Below are 15,107 nucleotides of genomic sequence, written 5' to 3' on the forward strand. Positions count from 1 at the left end.
TATGCTTGTCTATAGGTTATCAGGGTATCAATGATCTATGCCTCCGGGACTTCTGACCTTTTTATTGCATAGACCAAGGCCCTGTACATAGCTCAAGTAATTACAATAAATTCTATCATAGAAAACATGACACATGGTATGACACAGGACTGATGGTAGCGCTTACCTTTTCTTCTCCGGACAAGCCTTTTTCCTGATGCCCCAAACAATTGGAAAGAGGCTTCATCGGAGAATATGACTTTGCCCTAGTCCTCAGCAGTTCATTCACCATATTTTCTGCAGGAGATCAATCTGTCCCTGGTGGGTTTTTTTTGAGAGAAGTGGCTTCTTTGCTGCCCTTCCTGACACCAGGCCATCTTCCAAAAGTCTTCGCCTCACTGTGCGTGCAGATGCGCTCACACCTGCCTGCTGCCATTCCTGAGCAAGCTCTGCACTGGTGGCACGCCGATCCCGCAGCTGAATCCTCTTTAGGAGACAATCCTGGCGCTTGCTGGACTTTCTTGGACGCCCTGAAGCCTTCTTAACAAGAATTGAACCTCTTTCCTTGAAGTTCTTGATGATCCTATAAATTGTTGATTGAGGTGCAATCTTAGTAGCCACAATATCCTTGCCTGTGAAGCCATTTTTATGCAACGCAATGATGGCTGCACACGTTTCTTTGTAGGTCACCATGGTTAACAATGGAAGAACAATGATTTCAAGCATCACCCTGCTTTTAACAAGTCAAGTCTGCCATTTTATATAAGGTAGATATATCACCCGTGGAGGATATATGACATCAGCGCTGATACACAATCAATTCAGCTAGTCCTACTAGGCTGACACTATGCTTGGTGTCAGTCTAATTCTTCATATGAATTTGCTATGTGAGCTAGTTGTATTAGGATGTGAGTGGCTGTTCTTGTCAGTTGAGGTGTGTGGTCGGTCACTGGGGGTGAGCAGACACTGAAGTTGTTAACACTGGGGATAAAGCGGCAAGTCAGAGGTGGATGTTAGTATAAACTCTATCCTAGGTACCTTGTTAGTTCGTTGTCTGAAGCGTTCCTTATGTCGGTGTTCTTCTTAAGTTGTTGTTGTTCTTCTTCTATATTGTTCTTCTTTCTTCCGTTCGGTATTCCTTCAAATCCCGGCGTTCTTCTTGCTCTCCTATCTGCAGCAGCGCGGCCCCGGCCGGAAGCACGCGCGTCGCGAGGGAGCTTGGTCCGTTACCCGGGAAACCGCCGGCGGTGACGTCACCTGATACGAGTACGGTGGCCTCCGTGGGGCAAAAGACTGTGACCTACGTGTTTCGAAGCCAAAGCGGGCTCCTTCGTCAGGGTCAGTCTGCTTGCTATGTGCCGGAGGTTTAAATAGCTCGTCTGGTTTCCCATGGCAACGGATAAACACTGTTTTTGGAGTGTAAGAAGTGCTGGTTTGTGATGAATATATTGGATGCGTTAATTTCCTCATGGATTATGTAATCCAATATGCGGTTGTGCAATTATTCTTGTAATATACATTGTTCATTATTGGATTGTAGTATAAAGCAACGGTTAGGTTTTTAGAACATCAATATTGTGTTATTTATGTTTAGTATTTTGTATATGTATTTAATAATTTTTTATATATGTACATATATATTTTATGTTATATATCTAGATGTTTGTTGGTGGTTATTTATTAATGAATGGCGAACAATCCAATTTCCTGGTTTAATCCATTGGGGGCTAGGCTGTTGCATCTAAAAATCCACTTGCTTTCGGCTCTGGACATAATTTTAATATAGTCGCCTCCCCTCCTATCTTGCTTCACTTTTTCTATGCCACCAAAGCAAGATCCTGAAAATTTCCCCTGGTGGAGTTCTGTGTAGTGACGTGATAGTGGATGATTATCTGATTTCTTTTTAATATTGTTAACATGTTCTCTTATTCTAGTTCTCAATTCTCTTTTAGTTCGCCCCACATATATTTTGTTACACGGGCACTTAATGTAGTAAATTACTCCCTTGGTGTGACAGGTAATGTAGTCCTTTATCATATATTTCTCTTGTGGGGTGTTTATTTGAAATGTTGGTTTTACCTGATGTTTCGTGCTTTTACAATTGATACACAATTACATGTTTGTTTTTACATGTACCAAAAAGGGCTTTTTCCCCTGTAGATTGTGTATCAATTGTAAAAGCACGAAACATCAGGTAAAACCAACATTTCAAATAAACACCCCACAAGAGAAATATATGATAAAGGACTACATTACCTGTCACACCAAGGGAGTAATTTACTACATTAAGTGCCCGTGTAACAAAATATATGTGGGGCGAACTAAAAGAGAATTGAGAACTAGAATAAGAGAACATGTTAACAATATTAAAAAGAAATCAGATAATCATCCACTATCACGTCACTACACAGAACTCCACCAGGGGAAATTTTCAGGATCTTGCTTTGGTGGCATGAAAAAGTGAAGCAAGATAGGAGGGGAGGCGACTATATTAAAATTATGTCCAGAGCCGAAAGCAAGTGGATTTTTAGATGCAACAGCCTAGCCCCCAATGGATTAAACCAGGAAATTGAATTGTTCGCCTTTCATTAATAAATAACCACCAACAAACATCTAGATATATAACATAAAATATATATGTACATATATAAAAAATTATTAAATACATATACAAAATACTAAACATAAATAACACAATATTGATGTTCTAAAAACCTAACCGTTGCTTTATACTACAATCCAATAATGAACAATGTATATTACAAGAATAATTGCACAACCGCATATTGGATTACATAATCCATGAGGAAATTAACGCATCCAATATATTCATCACAAACCAGCACTTCTTACACTCCAAAAACAGTGTTTATCCGTTGCCATGGGAAACCAGATGAGCTATTTAAACCTCCGGCACATAGCAAGCAGACTGACCCTGACGAAGGAGCCCGCTTTGGCTTCGAAACGCGTAGGTCACAGTCTTTTGCCCCACGGAGGCCACCGTACTCGTATCAGGTGACGTCACCGCCGGCGGTTTCCCGGGTAACGGACCAAGCTCCCTCGCGACGCGCGTGCTTCCGGCCGGGGCCGCGCTGCTGCAGATAGGAGAGCAAGAAGAACGCCGGGATTTGAAGGAATACCGAACGGAAGAAAGAAGAACAATATAGAAGAAGAACAACAACAACTTAAGAAGAACACCGACATAAGGAACGCTTCAGACAACGAACTAACAAGGTACCTAGGATAGAGTTTATACTAACATCCACCTCTGACTTGCCGCTTTATCCCCAGTGTTAACAACTTCAGTGTCTGCTCACCCCCAGTGACCGACCACACACCTCAACTGACAAGAACAGCCACTCACATCCTAATACAACTAGCTCACATAGCAAATTCATATGAAGAATTAGACTGACACCAAGCATAGTGTCAGCCTAGTAGGACTAGCTGAATTGATTGTGTATCAGCGCTGATGTCATATATCCCCCACGGGTGATATATCTACCTTATACAATTTTTATTAGGGAGAACAATAGCTCCCTCAAGACATTTAGCAGCAGAGTCTCCCCCACAAAGGCAGACTGACACGCATCTATTCAACAGGAGCGCAGGAGGATCTCTATATTTTCCTTAAGTCTGCCATTTTAACCCAAACAGCCTGACATAATGATCTCCAGCCTTGTGCTCGTCAACATTCTCACCTGAGTTAACAAGACGATTACTGAAATGATCTCAGCAGGTCCTTTAATGACAGCAATGAAATGAAGTGGAAAGGTTTTTTTGGGGATTAAGTTAATTTTCATGGCAAAGAAGGACTCTGCAATTCATCTGATCACTCTTCATAACATTCTGGAGTATATGCAAATTGCTATTATAAAAACTTAAGCAGCAACTTTTCCAATTTCCAATATTTATGTAATTCTCAAAACTTTTGGCCACGATTGTATATGTTTAACTTTAATTTCTTGATACATAGTTTTAGAAATAGAAGTGTCAATACGTCTTTAAATCAGTCCTCTTATACAGGGAATACAACAAAGTTCACAAGTCATCAACACGGCCGCCACTGTTGTCTGAGAAATCAATAAACTGGATATAAGGGTGCTTCACTTCCCAATCCATCCTTCAAGCCCAGTCGAAAAAACATCATCTATCTCTGAGTTCTCTGCCAATTCCTCAGACAGGGATGTGAGTTCTTCCAATGCTTTGGTAATGCTGCCACCAGGAGCTGTATTATTGGGAATAAAAGTACAACAGAAAGTACCAATAACACGTCTAGGGCCACCCTGTTCTGCCATTCCATCAGAGAAGTAGGACCCAGTTGGTCTGATATGCCCTTTATCGTATCTCTTGTATAATTAACAAACCTTTGTTGATTATATTAGATATAATTAATCCAGTCAACATTCTTATTTACTGTTACCCACCAAAAGAATAAAGATTCAAACCCTGCTGCAATCTGATTTTGGGCCTTGAACTAATTTGGCACCCCTCGAGGTACCCCTATTTCATCAATATATACCTTAGAGTCAAAGGATCCTTTAGGAAGTGATCGCTTATAGCGATATATATGGCTTTCAGGACTTTTCCTCACCTTCTCAAACTCTGTGGCTGAAAATATATGGAAGGGCATAAGGATCTGAGCCAAAGTAGAGATTCCCTGCCATTCAGCGGGGAGCCTAGGCCTCAGCTTCCTATCTCCACACAGCCACCAAATATCAGTCCTGACGCTTGTCTGGTAAATAAACCAGCTGGAGGAATAATTCTTATTGTCAAAATAAATCCTTATGGTTCTTTCACAGTATTCTTTAGTAAGGTTCCCTAATTCCTTACCTTGTCAGTTTCTCATGAAGCAGGTGTAGTTACCTGGGTAGGCAACCACTAAAGGAGGAACTTCATCTCTCCCCACAGGTGGATACAGTAAAGAGAGTGTCTGACATAAACTATCACCTGGATTATGTGAGGCATTATATAAAGACAATATGCATTGCAGACCTTCTGGGCTTTCCTTATCTGATAGCCTGAATGGTATAGTACCTAGATGTGGTCTAGACTTGGCACAAGCTATACAGTCAGTTCTATTATTCTGTATTGCAGTGTATCTCATCCAGGTTAACCATTCATTTTTATCACTATATCCTGCTTCTAATGCAAGTTAGACAGGTAAATTTGACAGGTATTGCATTCCTGGGCTAGGCTCTTTATCCGGATTGCTAATCTCCTTAGTTTCAGAGGAGGTGTCGTAATTTTTTAAGGCCTTTAATACCAATTTTCCCAAGGGATTGTTTCCTGGGATGTATGCTTCCATCACATATGTTCCCATATCTATCTCTCCAGAATCCTTTATGGTTATTATTATAGGATTACATTCATCTTTGTTACACCCTGGGGGAAACTGAAACTTTTACCATGGTCATTTTATGTAATAAGTTGCGACCATACCTTATTTTCTTTTGGCTATATACGGTGCATACCCCCAGCTTATGGATCCTGTGCTCCATCCTACAAATCCCCATTTCTCACAATTTGATCCAAATCCTGTTGTTGCTTCAGTGACACAGATATATTTATCAGCCCACTGTAGCTGTTCCTGCCTATCGTCAGGGCAAATGGCAACTCTACAAAAGTCTATTTCTATGACAAGCGGGTTTCTAGTTATATCTACCAAAATTGTGGTTATTTGCGTGTTTTCTATGATCCCCAGATATAGTGCGACAATTATTATAACTTGCTTTATCTTGCCCTATCTCCCTCCCAGGCGTTGGATGATTTATTCACTGAAATTTGAGACCACTTCTAAAAAATGACTACCCTTTGTAATCAGGGCCGTCTTTAATATTGATTGGACCCTGGGCAAAAATTTACTTGGGCCCCCTGGATCCCGCCTTCCCACACCCTAGCATGCAATCACGGCCTCCACCACAACACACACAAAAAATCCACACACCTGGTAGAGTACAGTGATGTAAATACTTCCAGTTCTGAAGACTCCAGCGGCTCAGAATCAGTGCTCTGGGCAGCTGGGCTCAGGCTGGAAGTGGGCACCGCTCTGCAGGAAGGATTCACCCTAGCGTTACAGTGCACCCCAGAGTATGCAGTATAGCACCCTATAGTATACAGCAACCCACAGTATGCAGTATAGCACCCCACATTATACAGTATACAGCACCCCACACTATACAGTATACAGCACCCTACAGTATATAGTAGAGCAGTATAGCACCCCACAGAATACAACACCTCACAGTATACAGTAGAGCAGTATAGCACCCCACAATATACAGCACCTCATAGTATACAGCACCCCACACTATACAGCACCCCACACTATACAGCCCCCCACACTATACAGTACAGCACTCCACAATATACAGCACCCACAGTATACAGCACCTCACGGTATACAGCACCCCAAACTATACAGAATATCGCACCTCACAGTATACAGTACCCCACAGTATACAGCACCCCAAAATATACAGCCCCCACAGTAAAAAGGACCCCAAAATATGCAGTATACAGCACCCCCGTAGTATACAGTAGAGCAGTATAGCACCCCACAGTATACAGCACCCCTATAGTATACAGTAGAGCACTATAGCACCCCACAGTATACAGCACCCCATAGTATACAGTAGAGCAGTATAGCACCCCACAGTATACAGTAGCTTACAGTATATTAGTATACCAGCCCCTGTCACCTTTTCCTGATGTAATATTCACAAAAAAGCTCCACAATTATGGGAAACTTCTCCTGCAGCAACACTCCTGGTAGAGAGAAAGGACCTGCAGTGTGATATGTGTATCCAAGAGGTACGCTCAGCTATTTTTACTGCAGTAGGAGTGGTGAGTAAAACCTGGTATGGTCCCTCCCAACGAGGATGATGCCAGTGTTTCCTCTTTATTACTCAGATCAGCACCCAACTTCCTGGCTTCACAATCTCGTTCTCAGGTGTAGGGTCTTCTGAAATACAATTAGAAGCATAAACTTCCTTGTTGGTTAACATCTTTGCCATATATTCAGCAAGTGTAAAATCAGATTATTCATCTATTCTAGAAAATGGTTTTAACTGTGGTATTGCAAAAGGTCTACCATACATCATTTCAAAGGGTGTCAATCCTGAGGCTGTAGGAGTCACATGCATGTTCAGAACTACTATTCCGTTGTGTCGTTCTACTAGCCCTGCTGATTGTAGATGATACGAGCAGTGATTTTTTAACTCTATTTGTAAACATTGTGCTAATACAGATATAACATTGTTTACAAAATGTGATCCGTTATCACTATATATTCTTTCAGGTATCCCAAACCTAGGTATTATCTCTTTCATTAGTGCCTTAGCCACTGTAATTGAATCTGGACTAGCTGTAGGAAACACCTTTATCCATTTAGTAAAGGCATCAATGATTACCAAACAGTATTTCTTTCCTTCACATTTGTTTAGTTCAATAAAATCCATACAAATGTGTTGGAATGGATATTTTGGTTGTGGGAACTGTCCTCTTCTTGGTCTAACATTCCCTTGTGGATTATGTTTGGCACACGTTAAGCAGACTAAGCAAAATTTTTTGCAATAATTAGTAAAGCCATATGCTGTAAATACTCTTGATATCATCGCTACCATCTCCCCTGTTGAGACATGGCTCGTCCCATAGCTCAATATGGCTGCATACCTATATAAGTTATTAGGCAGAATATATTTGTTTTCTTTTGATACATATAGGATAGTTTTTTGGATAGAAGCTCCATTAGTTTTCCATTTTAGTTGTTCCTGCTTAGGAAGATGACTGTTGCATGTCCTGTAGTATTTGAAGATCTATCATTTGTGGTGTTTGCTGTAACAATAAATTTTGATCTTGACTTGTAGCTGCATGTTTTGCTGCCAGGTCATCTTTTTCATTTCCCTTTGAAATAGTTTTTTTTTTGTGTGCTGTACATTTACATATAGCTATACTTTATGGTAATTGAATAGCTTCTAGAAGTTGTAATATAAGACTACTTTCACACTCGCGTTTTGGGCGGATCCATCATGGATGGATCAGTTACAATAATATAACCACATGCATCCATCATGAACAGATCCGTTTGTATTATCTGTAACATAGCTAAGACGGATCCATCATGAACTCCATTGAAAGTCAGTGTGGGACGGATCCGTTTTCTATTGTATATGCTTTGTAATATAGTGTCTCACCCCTCTTGTCACTGTGGTGATGGTGCTCTGCCAAAAGTGATTCACCTAATCGCTTGACTTTGAATGATTATATAATAATAATTAGCAGGCACTCACCATCTGTATTTCATATTTATCAGATTTATTAAATAATATTAATAATTATTAATAAATATGGTATTATTAGATAAAAGGTTGGTAAATAGGGGATAAAAACGCACAGCATAAAATAGGACCATATAGTAAAACAGTATAATATCAAGTAAAAGAACTAACATCTAATATACTTGCAGCGTGTGGTAAATATAAAAATATGGTGTAAATATATGGTGATCAGATAAAAATGAAAAAATCAAATAAAAATGAAAAAATCAAATAAAAATCGATTAAAAAACGAATGAAAGTCAGTTGAGGGTTCTCCCACTGATAGAAATTATATAGCATATCACTTGATGTTAAGATCCATGTAATGTGCCAATGGTGAGTCCCGTCTTTTTGTAAAGTACATTCGTTATTGCAATTTTTTTATTTATTATTCTTATACTAAAGTATATGTAGTCTTCCAGATGTACTGTATGTATAACAATGTCTTTTAACTTAGTCCACCATAGTGGTGTTGTGATTCATCCACTGTATTTTCAGGTGGAAAGCGCTGGACCAGAGGGAGATAATCAGACAATATAGCTCTTATGGATATATATTTCAACTCATAGATGCGATTTTTCTTGCGAATAATTGTGATATTTGATAGTCTCTACTTACCAAAGATTTTGGTGTTGCTTACTGCAGGGGCGTCCCATCTGCAGTACAGCTACTCACCCAATCGAGAGCAGTTTTTTTCCTTTCTTTCGTGATGCTCTGTTATTGCGCTCGAATGTCGGCGTCCCACGTGGTGTTTGGCGGTCACGTGACTTGTATGCTTGAGACGAATGAAGATGTTCTATTCAACTTTTATAACTTTTCTGTTTTTTTTGTCAATTGTGCACTTTTAAGTCCTGCAGGATATGTATTCGGTAGTTTGGTTTCCTTAGCCCACCAAAAGCTCACCTCTTCATCATTGGCTTAAATGGAATACCAAACTACTTGCTCTTTATATAATGTCGATGGTTACATCGAAGACCCCGTTGTTCGGAGTGTTGAAAACTCTGGTAAGGATTCTTGCAAGTCATTTTTCTTATATAGATGGCATTATGTTTCAGAGTATAAAGTTCATGTTATTTCTTCCAGATATGATTTGGATATCATTTCACTATATATATTCAATAAAATTATTAAAATTATTAAAATTTATGGCATTTTTCAATCTTGGTCTTATAATGGGCATGCTTCACATGTTTGACCTGGTTATAAAATAGACTTTGCCATAAAGGTACATTTTTCATGCAGTGAAGCAGATTATATACAGGCATATATTGGATACAAGCGTACTATATAATGTGTAATGCATATGCCTGTTAACTATATCGGAACTCTCTATTCCTTATGGACTTTTAAAATTTGTTCTAAAAAAACTTAAATGATTTTGTAATATAAAAATATATAAACAAATTACATTCATAGGTTAATATAATATTGTATAAAATAAATAAAAATTAGTAAAATTCAGAAAACGCATGTGCGTTTTTTTGTAAAACCTGTATTTCCTATATGGGAAACATCATATTTGTATTTCTGTTAATTTTTTAGATCTTTCTATAAGTATTTCTGTGACATTTCTTTCTTGAAATGTATGTGGACAAATTGATAGAAGTAGAGGGAGGGAGCCTTCCCCCGAGGGGGGGGTCGTGGTGCTGGTAAACAGCCTGACACACGACCCCATATCAGGAGGAGGCACACCTCCCTATATGAATCCCCATAATTCAAATTCTGAATTTAAACCTCCTGGTTTTAGTGAGTTAAAATCGTAGATACAGTCCTGATCAAAAGTTTAAGACCACTTGAAAAATGGCAAAAAATCATATTTTACATTGTTGGATCTTAACAAGGTTACAAGTAGAGCTTCAACATGCAACAAGAAGAAATTAGAGTGCGACAAAACATTTTTTGAGCATTCAATTAATTGAAAATAACGATTAAACTGAAACAGGCTGTTTTTCAGCTGATTTTAGGACCACATACTTTTAAAAGGCCAAATCTGTGCAAAGATGTGGATTCATTGTCATTTTCTGTCAGGTAGTCACACGTTGTGATGGCAAAGGCAAAAAAACTCTCCCTTTTTGAACGTGGTCGGGTTGTTGAACTGCATAAGCAGGGTCTCTCACAGTGCGCCATCGCTGCTGAGGTGGGACGCTGTAAGAATTTCTTAAATGATCCCGAGGGTTATGGAACAAAAAAGTCAAGTGGAGGACCCAAAAAATGTCATCAGCACTGAGCAGGAGGATCCAATTGACTGTCCGTCAAGACACTGGACGATCCTCGACCCAAATTAAGGCTTAATTCACACAGTCAGTGTTTGGTCAGTGATTTCCATCAGTGATTGTGAGCCAAAACCAGGAGTGGATCCTACACAGACATAAGGTAGAAGGGAAAGATCTGCACCTGTTCTGTGTTTTGGACCCGCACTTGGTTTTGGCTCAAAATCACTGATGAAAATCACTGACCAAACACTGACTGTGCGAATAAGGCCTAAGGCCCTTAATGGTGCTGACTGCAGCCCCATAACCATCAGACGGCATCTGAGACTGAAGGGCCTCAAAAACAAAAAACAAAGACCTCGTCTCCTTGAACACTACAGAACTGCTCGTTTGGACTTTGCTAAGAGAGCACCAAACATGGGACATTCAAAGGTGGAAGAAAGTTTAATTCTCTGATGAGAATTTTTTTTACCTTAAAGGTCCTGATGGTTTCTGACGTTACTGGCATGACAAGCAGATCCCCCCCTGAGATGTTTTTTACGCGCCACAGTGGAGGGGGCACCATAATGGTCTGGGGTGCTTTTTCCTTCAGTGGAACAATGGAGCTTCAGGAAGTGCAGGGGCGTCAAACAGCCACTGGCTATGTCCAGATGTTGCAGAGAGCATTCCTCATGACTGAGGGCCCTCGTCTGCGTGGTAACAACTAGGTTTTTCAACAGGACAACGCTACAGTACACAATGCCCGCAGGACAAGGGACTTCTTCCAGGAGAATAACATCACTCTTTTGGCCCATCCTGCGTGTTCCCCTGTTCTAAATCCAATTGAGAACCTTTGGGGATGGATGGCAAGGGAAGTTTACAAAAAATGGACAACAGTTCCAGACAGTAGATGGCATTCGTGCGGCCGTCTTCACCACTTGGAGAAATGTTCTTACTCACCTCATGGAAACGCTTGCATCAAGCATGCCGAAACAAATTTTGGACGTGAGAAACAATAACGAGTTCATGTTTGGAAGTTGGATTTCTGTTTTGGTGTTTTTTTTGTTTTTTTTTGGAGGTGTGATCCTAAACTCTTGATCAGCTGAAAAACAGCTCCTGTTTCAGTTTATTCATTGTTTTCATTAAATTGAATGCTCAAAAAATGTTTTGTCTCACTCCCATTTCTTCTTGTTGCATGTTGAAGCTTTACTTGAAACCTTGTTAAGATCCAGCCATGCTAAATATGATTTTTTGCCATTTTTCAAGTGGTCTTAAACTTTTGATCAGGACTGTATTACCCTCAAATGAACCCATTATTTCCGAGATAATATTCAACAAGATACACCCCAGACTATTATTTGGGAGGCTCACAAGGCCTTCATACGCGGTGAATTCATTGCCCTAGGCTCTAAGCTCAAAAAGGAGAGACAGAAGAGACTTAACTCCTTACTAGGTCAGATTGCTGCAATTGAGTCCATACAGGAGAGAGCTAGGTTCTCCCTTGCTCAAGAGGAACTTAAATCCTTACGGAGACAACTAAAGGAACTTCTCAATATTAAGTGTGTAAAGGCTTATCAATATGCAAAGTTTAAGCAATATATGCATGGTGATAAGGGAAACAAACTTATGACTCATCAGATTAAACAGAGGAAAGATGCCCAGTTTGTCTCCTCCATTAGGTCTCAAAAAGTAAATTATATTTCTTCTACTTCTGACATAGCGGAAGAGTTCTGCTCCTTCTACAAAACCTTGTATAATCTAGACGCCACCCCCAAATTGCCCTCGAGATGCTCCCTGAGTCTGAGAGAGTTCAATGTATAGACTGATTTTTGGAGGCCCTAAAGCTCCCCACAATCAGTCCTGAGGACTTTAGAGGTATGCCTTTGGGTAAGGCCCCAGGTCCAGATGGATTGCCGATAGGGTATTATAGGAAGTTGCTTCCTACTTTGTCACCTCATCTGACTAAGTGGTGTCAAGCTCTTGCGAGCGGTGTACCCCCTCCAAAACAAGTGCTAGAGGCAACAATCACCATCATTCCTAAGGAAGGTAAAGACACCCGAGAGTGCGGCAATTATAGGCCTATTTCGCTACTTAACTTAGATATTAAAATATGGGCCAAACTCTTAGCATTAAGGCTAAACACTCTCGCCCCAAAGATTATTAATAGAGAACAGGCAGGGTTAGTATTGGGTAGAGAGGGCAATTTCCAATCCTGTCGCCTTCTCAATGCTATCGCTTGGTCGAGGTCTAAATCGCAGCCTCTGGTGCTATTAAGCACGGATGCTGAGAAGGTTTTTCGACCGAGTAGATTGGCTGTTTATGCAGCGCACTTTATCAAGGCTTTTCAACATTACCAACAGAACTCGGCAGGGGTGCCCCCTGTCCCCATCCTTGTTCATAATAGTGATAGAGTCTTTATTACAGGTGTTTAGGGATAATACTATGATTCGGGGCTTAACTATTAATGCCGTGGAGCATAAATGTGCAGCTTTTGCAGACGACTTGCTACTCTTATTAACGAACCCCAAGCAAGCCTTCCCGCTTATTCTGGACCTCTTTACCACTTTTGGGAATCTATCTAATTTTAAGATAAACTACTCTAAATCAGTAGCGATGGGTATAGAGATCCCAGCGATTACACTAAGTTACCTAAAGTCAGCATACCCCTTTAAATGGTCTGTGGACTCTCTTACATATCTGGGTGTTGAACTCACTAGTCACCCCTCTAGACTATATAGCTTTAACTATTTAGCCCTTTTGAAGAAAATTCAAAATCAACTACAGTCTCTTACGCTCCCGTGGGTATCATGGTTGGGCTGTAAAAATGTGCTTCAGACGTATATAGTCCTGAAGTTGTTGTACCTCCTACAAAAAAAAACATTCATCTCCCGCACACATTCTTTAGAAGGGTCAGGCAGATGTTTACTTCCTTCCTCTGGAAAAATAAAAAGCCTAGGTTAGCTTATGATAGACTAATTAGCACCCGCTCACAAGGAGGTTTTGGACTGCCAGACCTAAACTATAAAACTAAAACAATATGCTGGGTTGTGGGGGGTTGCTACCCGGGTACCTACACCATTAGGATTATCTAGAGGCATCTATTTATCTATTAGTAAGATCAAACAGACAGTGACACTTTTTTCAGAGCCCCCTGGTAGCTTGCCAGCTGAAGCTGTCCCCTTCTTTTTGAACCCAGAGATGCCCTCTGTCCCACAATTTTGGAAATTGTTGGCAGGCACTTCCTTGGCATCTCGCCTAACTCACTTGAAATCTAAGGAAGATATCGCATCCCTTTGTTCCAGACTGGTAGGAGATAAAAACTACTTTGCTAGACAGGAGTTACAAAGTGTCTGTCAAAAACTGGTTGCCAAGTACACGGTAGTCCCGGCGCTTACTTGGTTTGAACAGCTTACTTCCCATGAGGTATTACCGAGACATAGTATATCACTTCTATATCAATGGTTACTTTCCAAGAGGGGTAATGTAACTCCGGATTTTATAAGAGAGTGGGAAGTGGACCTAGATAGATCTTTCACACCACAAGACATATTCCAGATTTTCTTGAGGTCTCACGGCTTCTCTAGATGTATCAAAACACAGGAACATTCCATTAAAACTATGACTCGCTGGTATAATCACCCGGTTAAACTCTTCAAAATGGGTTTTATGAGCAACGACTTATGCTGGAGATGCAATTCATTGAAGGGCACTTTAGGCCATATTATGTGGTTCTGTCCGCTTATCCGCCCTTTTTGGGATAGAATTGAACGTCAAATAAATGTGATATGTAAAACCTCGATTGAGCTTTCCCCTCAATCGGTACTACTTTGGCTACCGTCAAGGATGTGTCAGCCGACCCTCCTTATTCAGGCAGCTAGGTTATTAATTCCCATAAATTTGCTTCAGACTTCTCCTCCCTGTATTGAGGACTGGTATGATAAAGTTGACCAGATTTTCCTGATGGAGGAATTGGCAAGTTGGGCCACCAGATCACATGCTAGATTTTTACGGTTGTAGAATCCATGGAAAGAGTTCCAAACGGAGCGCTTGGGAAAAAATTTTACTCCTTAAATCGATATCATCACAGAGCTTTTACCTCTAGTCATTGGGTCAGCTATACAGCTGTTTGCCACTTTCAGGCCTTTCATTCTCTTACTCTATTACGGTTTGGGCCTGTTGATTATCTACCTATAAAGCTATTCAGAAGCTCGGTCACTTGGGTTAGACTACACACGTTTTTGTAGTTTTTATAGTTCTCTAACTTTATTTAACGTAAGTTTAGGGACTGGTCGCTAACCAATTCTAACAGATATGTAATCTTATGCTTTATAGAGATTTTGTCCCATCCATGGCTCATCTCTCCTCCCTACTCAATTCCTCCCCTGTCCACCCTGCATCCCATTCTTTCCTTTCTCCCTCACAAGGGTCTGAGATCTTCTATTTTAGTAATCTAGTGACTATGTCATTACAATAGGTAATAAACATGTAAACTGACTTGTAGATTAGTTTGTTAGATTCTGTTTCACATGTTTTTATGTAACTATGCTTAAACATATATGTATGTATACTTATACAATAAAAAGAGATTTGTTAAAAAAGAAGCACAAAACCCCTTAAAAAT

This window comes from Bufo gargarizans, chromosome 3, assembly GCF_014858855.1.
Source record: "Bufo gargarizans isolate SCDJY-AF-19 chromosome 3, ASM1485885v1, whole genome shotgun sequence".
Lineage (NCBI taxonomy): Eukaryota > Metazoa > Chordata > Amphibia > Anura > Bufonidae > Bufo > Bufo gargarizans.